Below are 9,379 nucleotides of genomic sequence, written 5' to 3'. Positions count from 1 at the left end.
TCAGATACTCTTGAGATCATGGGATATTCTGACTCTAATTTTGCGGGATGCCAAGATAGCATGAGATCCACTTCAGGCTATGTTTTATATTGGCTAGCAAAGCTATCTCTTGGAGAAGTGCTAAACAAGCACTGACAACTTCTTCCACCATGACAGCAGAATTTATAGCATGTTATGAGGCATCAAATCATAGAATATGGCTGAAAAATTTTATCTCTGGGCTGCGTATTTTGGGAATGATTGAGAGGCCATTGAAGTTATTTGTAATAATAGATCAGCTGTATTATATTCTAACAATAATAGGAGCTCGACAAAATCGAAGCACATCGATATTAAGTTCCTTATTGTGAAAGAAAGAGTGTAAAATGCACAAATTTCGATAGAACACATAGACACAAACTCCATGATAGCAGATCCTTTTACAAAGGGTTTATCACCGAATGTCTCCTATGAGCATATCATTCATATGAGTGTTATTCAATTTGGTGATAGATCTCATGGGAGTTTGTACTATATATATTTTCTATATATGTTTGGTTATATACTAAGATTTTTCTGATTAGATATAAAGTTTAATATTTACTTTATTACACTTTGTATAACTTAAGTTATATTTTGATCTCACTTTGGTTAAGGAGGACTAATGGAAAATTGACATGAATAGATAACCTTGCATGTAATTTTCATGCCACACATTCATGATTTATCTATGTCATTTGATTGGATTGATGTATGTGACCACTGTTGGTTTAGTTGTGATAGATACAACAAAGACTACATTGATCCTATGTCTATATAATTAATGGACGAGATTGTTAAGGAAGTCTTATGACTATGATGATAAAATTTTGAGCTCACTAAAATTAACACATTTATAAATTTACATATATGATCCAGTGGGAGATTATTAGAATTTTGGGATCATAATTGTAATTATAAATATCATATCATCAATTAAATAAGTCAAAAATTAATGTGGTCAAAATTATGATTAAAAAATTGGACTTAAGAGTTTAATTGTCATGAATATAATAGTGTGGATATCACATGTATAATTTCTAATTTGTTGAGGGGCCAAATTAAAAATAAGTAAATTTGGATAATTATAAAAGGGGTTAAGGTCCCAGTTTACAGAACGACGCTTCAGTTTTGTTCCCTGTCAACAAAACTCTCTAGATTCTTAGGAAAATCTATAAATTGAAGATCATTACTCTAGATCGACTGCAAACCATGAGTTCTGATATGTTTCCGTAATTCTAATTATAGTGCTTGTGATTTCTTAAGAATTGAATATTTAGGGTTTTGTGTTAAGATTTTTCTATCGATTTTTCTTCCAGTTGCCACTTAGACATCTTACCACCACAAGTGATGTGTCAACACTAATTTTATAATATGATCTCACTTTTGAAACATAATCTTTTAAAATTTCCATTCAATTCCTAACATTTTATTAAAAAATTATAATTTTCATTATTATTGATGAATTTATTTGTTCCTTATATTTTCTAAATTTTAAAAGTTTATCCCTAGAATATTACATATTGATCCTCTAATATTTTGAAGCTTTATTTAACTCATAATATTTCATAAGAAATCACAAATTTTATATATTTCAAATTCCCAATGAAATATTTAAAATTTTCATTTCACCTTTAAAATTTTTACCGAAATGATACTTTTCCCTTTAAGTTCTTTAAATTTTAATTTTACAATTAAAATTCAATTTTAATCGTCATATTAACATAACTTTACTGTTTGCATTATTAATATTGATAAATTTTAATAATTTTCTTCTTTTTTGTTTTTATTTTATCTCGAAAAAGTAGAGCCTGGAACATAATTTTTTTTTCTTAAATACATCTATGAAATTAATTTTTCATTAAATATTTCTTCTAAATATATAACAACAACGTAAAGGGCCCACTCAATTTTCTAAAATTTTCCAAAAGACATATCATACTTTTTGTTTTTATAAAAGGGTGTAGTTATTTCCTAAAATACCGTTCTCACTTTTCAACCATAAATGAAAGTAAAAAATTTTAATTTTAATTTAAATCGAACTAATTATTTGATCAAGGAGTTTAATATAAAAATCATTGATGATCTAAACAAATTATTTTCTTTCAAAATTTATATTATTTTATAAAACTCATGATGCCTAAATTTATCCATATTTTTTAAAAAATTTTAGAACTTTAGTAAAAAAATTTAAAAATGTAAAAAATAAAAAAGAATATTGATAAAAATTATAAAATTAAAGAAATGTTAATAAAAGTATAAAAAAATAATTTTTAAATTTTTAATAGCTAAAAAATAAAATAAATACTTGGATACTGCTTTAATGAAAGCATCATCACCTTTGTATTGTATTGGTCAAAGATCACCACCTTGATATTAATTTTGTCAAAATATTACCACTTTGGTATTGATGTCTTCAAAGCATCACTACTTTGGTTTTGATTTCATCAAATTATCATCACATTGAGTCTATTTTTGTTAAAATATCATTATATTGGTGTTGATTTCGTCAAAGTATCACTATTTGGGTGCTATTTTATCAACACATCACCACTTTAATATTGATTTCTTCAAAACATTACCACCTTGATATTGATTTCGTAAAAATATCACCATCTTGGTGATCCAAAGATGGAATATCAAGAGATTTGATCCAATAGATTCCTTTTACTTTTTGAAATTCATCAGCTCAAAAACTTTTGATTCATGACCCCATCAGTTTAGGAAAATTATTTAAAAAATTTAATCTTCTTTACTTTTAACATAATATCATATATGAAGCTAGACATCTCTGATATACTCTATGACAACATAAATAATTTCCTTGCACTCTCCTGATTTTGTTCATGTTAAAATTTTAAAATTTTTAAACCATCTAAATCATTAATGAGTTTTAACCAAAATTCATTGATGGAGGTATATAAGTCACTTTCAATTTAAACTTTATCCAATATGTTCCTTTCACTCTCCTAAGTCTCATCATGTTCAAAAGTCTTAATTCATGACCCCTATCAATTGATAGAAATTGTTTTAAAAATTTAACTTTTTTTACTTTTAGCACAATGTTATATTTGGACATAGACACCTCTGATTTACTTTATGACAACACCAATAGCTTCCTTGCATTCTCTTAATCTTGTTTACATTAAAGTTTCAAATTTTCAAAAGCATCTAAGGACTAAAACTCATTGATGAACCTAAATAAATCAATTTCAATCCAAGCTTTATCCAATAGGTTTTTTCACTCTTTTGAGTCTCACCATGCTTAAAAACTCTTAATTGACGATCTCTATCAGTTTAGAGAAATTATTTAAAATATTTAACTTTCTTTATTTTTGGTATTGTAGTATATCTGGACCTATACATCTCTGATTTATTCTAGAACAATACTAATAGCTTTTTTGTACTCTTCTGATCTTATCAATGCTAAAATGTTAGAATTTTAGATGCATTTAAGCTATTAATGAGTTTTGACTAAAACTCATTGATGAACTTAAATCAGTCGGATTTAGTACAAACCTAGTCTAATAGATTCCTTCCATTCCCTTGAGTTTCACTATATTCCAAAACTCTTAACTCACAAACTTTATTGATTTAGAAAAATTATTTTAAAAATTTAACCTTCTTTACTTTTGACCTCGAGCAATGAGTTTTGATCCAATCTCATTGATGACTTAAATGTCTTTAAAATCTTAAAACTTTAGTATGGACAAGATCAGGAGAGTGCAAGGAAGCTATTAGTGATGTTCTAGAGTAAATCATTGATGTATAGGTCCAGACATGATACTGTACCAAAAGTAAAGAAGACTAATTTTTAAAATAATTTTTCTAAATTGATAGAGATCATGAATCAAGAGTTTTTGAATATGGTGAGACTCACGCGAGTGAAAGGAACTTATTTGATAAAGTTTGGACTGAAATTGACTTATTTGAGTCAAAACTCATTGAAGACTTAAATGCTTTTGAAAATTTAAAGTTTTAGCACGGACAAGATCAAGAGAGTATAAGAAAACTATTTGTATTTTTTTTAAGTAAATAAGATATACTTAAGTTCAAATATGATATTGTGTTAAAAATAGAGAATGTTGATTATTTTTAAATTATAGAGGTCATGAATTAAGTGTTTTTAAGAATGGTGAGACTCAAAGAGTGAAAGAAACATATTGGATAGAGTTTGGACTGAAATATACTTATCTAGGTTCATCAATAAGTTTTAATCAAAATTCATTGATGACTTAAATGCTTCTGAAATTTTAAAATTTTAGTATGGACAAAATTAAGAGAGTGTAAGAAAATTATTAGTGTCGTCCTAGAGTAAATCAAAGGTATTTAAGTTCAAATATGACATTGTGCCAAAAATAAAGAACAACGGATTTTTTTAAATAATTTCTTTTAATTGATAGAGGTTATGAATCAAGTACTTTTTAGCATGGTGAGACTCAGACGAGTGAAAGAAATCTATTGGATAAAGTTTGAACTGAAACTAGCTTATCTAAATCCATAAATGAGTTTTGATCAAAAGTTATCAATGACTTAAATGCTTTTGAAAATTTAGAATTTAAACATCAATAAGATCAGGAGAGTGTAAGGAAGTCATTAGTATTGTCCTAGAGTAAATGAGAGAGGTGTTTAAGTTTAAATATGATACTATACCAAAAATAAAGAAGGTTGAATTTTTAAAATAATTTCTCTAAACTAATAGAGGTCATGAATTAAGAGGTTTTTTTAGCATGGCGAGACTCAAGAGAGTGAAAGCAAACTATTGGATAAAGTTTGTACTAAAATTGACTTATCTAGGTCTATCAATAAATTTAGTCAAAACTCATTGATGACTTAAATGCTTCTAAAATTTTAGTATGGACAATATCAAGAGAGTGCAAGAAAGTTATTGGTGTTGTCTTACTGGGAGGTGTTTAAGTCTAAATATGATATTGGACTAAAAATAAAGAAGACTGACTTTTTAAAATAATTTCTCTAAATTGATAGAGGTTATGAATTAAGAGTTTATTTTAGCATGGTGAGATTAAGGAGAGTGAAAGGAAACTATTAGATAAAGTTCGGATTGAAATTGACTTATCTAAGTCTATCGATGAATTTAGTCAAAATTCATTGATGACTTAAATGCTTTTAAAATTTTGATATTTTAGCATGGACAATATTAGGAGAGCAAAAAAGGTATTGGTACTGTCCTATAGAGAAGTGTTTAAGTCTAAATATGATATTGAGCCAAAAATATAGAAGGCTGACTTTTTTAAATAATTTCTCTAAATTGATATAGGTTATGAATAAATAGTTTTTTTTTACCATGGTGAAACTAAAGATAGTGAAAGAAACATATTGGATAAAGTTTGGATTGAAACTCACTTATTTAGCTAGATCCATGAATGAGTTTTGGATAGCTTAAATGCTTTTGAAATTTTAACATGAACAAGATCAAGAGAGTGCAAGGAAGCCATTAATGTTATCCTAGAGTAAATCAAAGGTGTTTAAGTTTAAATATGACATTGTGCTAAAAAAAGATTGATTTTTTAAAATAATTTCTCTAAATTGATAGAGGTCATTAATCAAGAATTTTTGAACATGGTGACACTTAGGAGAGTGAAAGGAACTTATTGGATAAAATTTGGACTAAAACTTATCTAGGTTCATCAATAAGTTTTGGTCAAAACTCATTGATGACTTAAATGTTTCTAAAATTTTGAAATTATAGCATAGATAAGATCAGGAGAGTGTAAGGAAGCTATTAGTGCTGTCCTAGAGTAAATCAAAGGTGTTTAAATCTAAATATGACACTGAGCCAAAAATAAAGAAGGTTAAATTTTTTAAATAATTTTTTTAAATTGATGGATGTTATAAATCAGGAGTTTTTAAGCATAATGAGATTTAGGAGAGTGAAATAAACCTATTTAATCAAATCTTGCTATTTCATCTTTGGATCACCAAGGTGTTGATGCTTTGATGAAAATAATATCAAGGTGGTGATGCTTTGATGAAATTAGCACCGAGGTGGTGATGCTATAAGAAATCAACATTAAGGTGATGATTCTTTAATGAAAACAACACCAAAATAGTAATACTTTGATGAAATCAGCACTAATGTAGTAATGCTCCGACAAAATCAGTACCATGATGATGATGTTTTGAAAAAATCAATACTAAGATGATGATACTTTGAACAATCAAGATAGTGATATTTTAACTTAAACATCACCAAAATGGTGATACTTTCACCAAAACAGCACTAAAATATTTTTTAATTTTTAATTTTTAATTTTTAATTTTGTTTCACTTTTTTCTTTTCTTGTAATTAGCTATTAAAAATAATTTCTATTTTATTATTTTTAGTAACATTCTTTTAATTTTATATTTTTTAATTAATTTTATTTTGTATTTTAAAATTTTGTAATTAAATCTTCAAAATTAAAAAAATATGGATAAATTTAGGATATCATCATGAATTTAATTATGTATTTTTTTAAAAAAAATTAAGTTTTTTAAAGTCATCAACTTTTGTCTGAAACTCTTTTATTAAATAATTAATTTATTATTATTATTATTTTTAATTTGGTTCGATTCATTTTAGTTTGATTTAAATAAAAAATTAATTTTTTTACTTTTATTTACGGTAGAAAAGTGGGAAGAGTATTTTAAAAATTACATGCGCTCTTTAATTAAAATCAAAATATAGTGCATCTTTTTAGAAATTTAAAAACCTAAATACGACCTTTGGTAAAATGCCATTTATAGTTTAATCTTTCTTGTAAAATCATTTCCATAACATTACATATTAACCATCTAATATTTTAAAATTATATTTTAGCTTCTATGTTTTAAAAAACTCATCGTGAAAACTAAATTTTCAATTTTCAATTCATCCATGATGATCTGGCAGAGATATTTGGCGATTACGTGGATGTCGGATACAATGAGATATAAGAAAAAAAAGTAAAAATAAGTATTTGTTAATTCAGGAAACTTCGACCTCTCATTTCGGACTTGGCTTGCTTCCTTAAGCATGTGCCGACCTCCTATCTGGGTCTCGGTATACTTCCTTAAGCATTGCCGACCTCCCATTCCGATCTCGGTATGCTTCCTAAAACATGTGCCAACCTCCTACTTCGATCTCAACCCGCTTCCTAGCTTGTGGGTTAATCTCATGACTCGGTCTCAGCACGTCTGCTACATCACGCGCCGACCTCATGACTCGGTCTCGGCATGCCTCCCGCTTCAGGTGCCGACCTCATGACTTGGTCTCGGCACGCCTTCCGCTTCACGTGCCGACCTCATGACTTGATCTCGGCATGCCTCCCGCTTCACGTGTCGACCTCATGACTTGGTCCCGGCACGCTTCCTGCTTCATGGGCCGACCTCATGACTTGGACCCGGCACGCCTCCTACTTCACATGCCGACCTCATGACTCGGTCTCAACATATCTCTTACATTCAGGATCGATTTTCAACACATGACACTTATTTAAAGACGAAGTCGTTCCGCTTAAATCAGATAAACAAAACCAATTCTTCCGCGGAAACAGGAACGAATATATATCAACAGACTGAATCTTTCGAATCGATCTGCCCGAATATTTCTCAAACGGTTGCTGATATTTCAAAGATCAACTGCTATAAAAAGGAAGCTCATGCTCATGGGCACAGGTACGCACACATAAACCCTAACTTCTCCAAACCCTTCAAACTCCTTACTTACGCTGAATCCTAACTTGAGCGTCGAAGTGGCTTGCCGGGACCCCTCTTTTCGATGTCGTTCGAACTCTCTTTTTGGAGTGTCTTGTAGGTTTTTCTTCTTCTACAGCCTCATCACAAAAACGTGCATGTTGGCAAAGCCTTGAACCAGCGTTCTAACCATCCATGGTGTATTGGCCGGAACAAATTGGTGTCGTCTATGGAAAAACTAAGCCAAGACACTACGATGGTTAACACTAGAGGAATAGTTGGCGAGCATGATTCTGCTGAAAAGAGTTGCGGTGACAAGATGATGGTCACCCCCGAAAAGATTAACGAATTAGTCTCACAAACTATGATAAAGGTATTACAACAGCACTTGTTATTACCTCTTTTAAGAATTCCGACACCTTTGTAAGAAGACTTTTCTTCTCATCGAAGACGTTCATTGGTAAAGAAAGACATTCTCAGGGATTGATAGATGGAGAATTTTTCTGATCATTAGTAAAGAAACCACCTGCCAATTATTTCAAGTTGTTAGAAAGAGCTGAAAAGTATATACATCTGGAAGAAACTCAACTTGTTCGGCATAGAGATAGCTCTACCTGCTATAAATCAGAGAGGAAGACTTCTCCACCTATACATCACAAAGGAGTGCCATACAGACTTTATATACCCTCTCGGAAAGAAAAGCTTACTGTACATGCCATCTCTTCTTTTCCTACCCCAGAAGAGACACCTCATCAAAGCCCCTCGAAGGAGTAGTTAGCACAAGAAATGGAAAGAGTAATAAAGGAGAAGCAGCAGGGAAATAGAGCTTTGTCTCTCTTATCAAAACATACTCCCTATAAATACCCTAAGCAAGAGATACAGAAAAGTCGTTCAGAAGGAATTCAAGTAAACCCTAACTTCCCTAAGCCCTTCAAACTGCTATAAAAAGGAAGCCCATGCCCATGGGCACAGAGACGCACATATAAATCCTAACTTCCCTAAGCCCTTCAAACTCCTTCCTCACACCGAATCCTAACTTGAGCGTCGGAATGGCTTGCCGGGAATCCCCATTCCCGGTGCCGTTCTAATTCTCTTTTTGGAGTGTCTTATAGGTTTTTCTTCTTTCGCAGCCTCATCACAGAAGCGTGCACATCGACAAAGCCTTGAACCAGCATTCTAACCATCCATGGTGTATTAGCCGGAACACATGAAATATTGCATAGGTTCCTCTACTCATCTTTTGATTTTTTTTATATAGTCCCTATCAGCTTATAAAAACTTACAATTTTTGGAAGTTCTCTTAACATTATTTAAGTTCTTCATTTCACCTTAATAGCGCATTTGGTTATCATTGATAACTTTAATTATTTGTTCAAGTTTATCGATAATAATCTTATTTGTTTAGATTATGATCAATTCCCAACTAATGTAACATCACCATCATATCAATAAAATGTTAATAAATGAGTTATAAATCTGGAATGCGATTAGCAGTCTAAGATTTTCTGTGATTTCGGAGGTTAACGGAGTTTTTTTATATGATTATCTTTCTATTTTAAAACTGAGTGAATTGAAATGTACTATTATATAAATTTATTTTTTATATATTATTAATTTATTATCATCAATAATATTATTAATTTAATTTATTCTAAAAATAAATTAAATTAAGAGTAATATAATAAAT

The sequence above is a fragment of the Curcuma longa genome, chromosome 19 (genome assembly GCF_044706935.1).
Source record: "Curcuma longa cultivar G26 ecotype Majalengka, Jawa Barat chromosome 19, ITB_CL_G26_1.1, whole genome shotgun sequence".
Lineage (NCBI taxonomy): Eukaryota > Viridiplantae > Streptophyta > Magnoliopsida > Zingiberales > Zingiberaceae > Curcuma > Curcuma longa.
Note: the sequence above shows the minus strand (reverse complement) of the source record.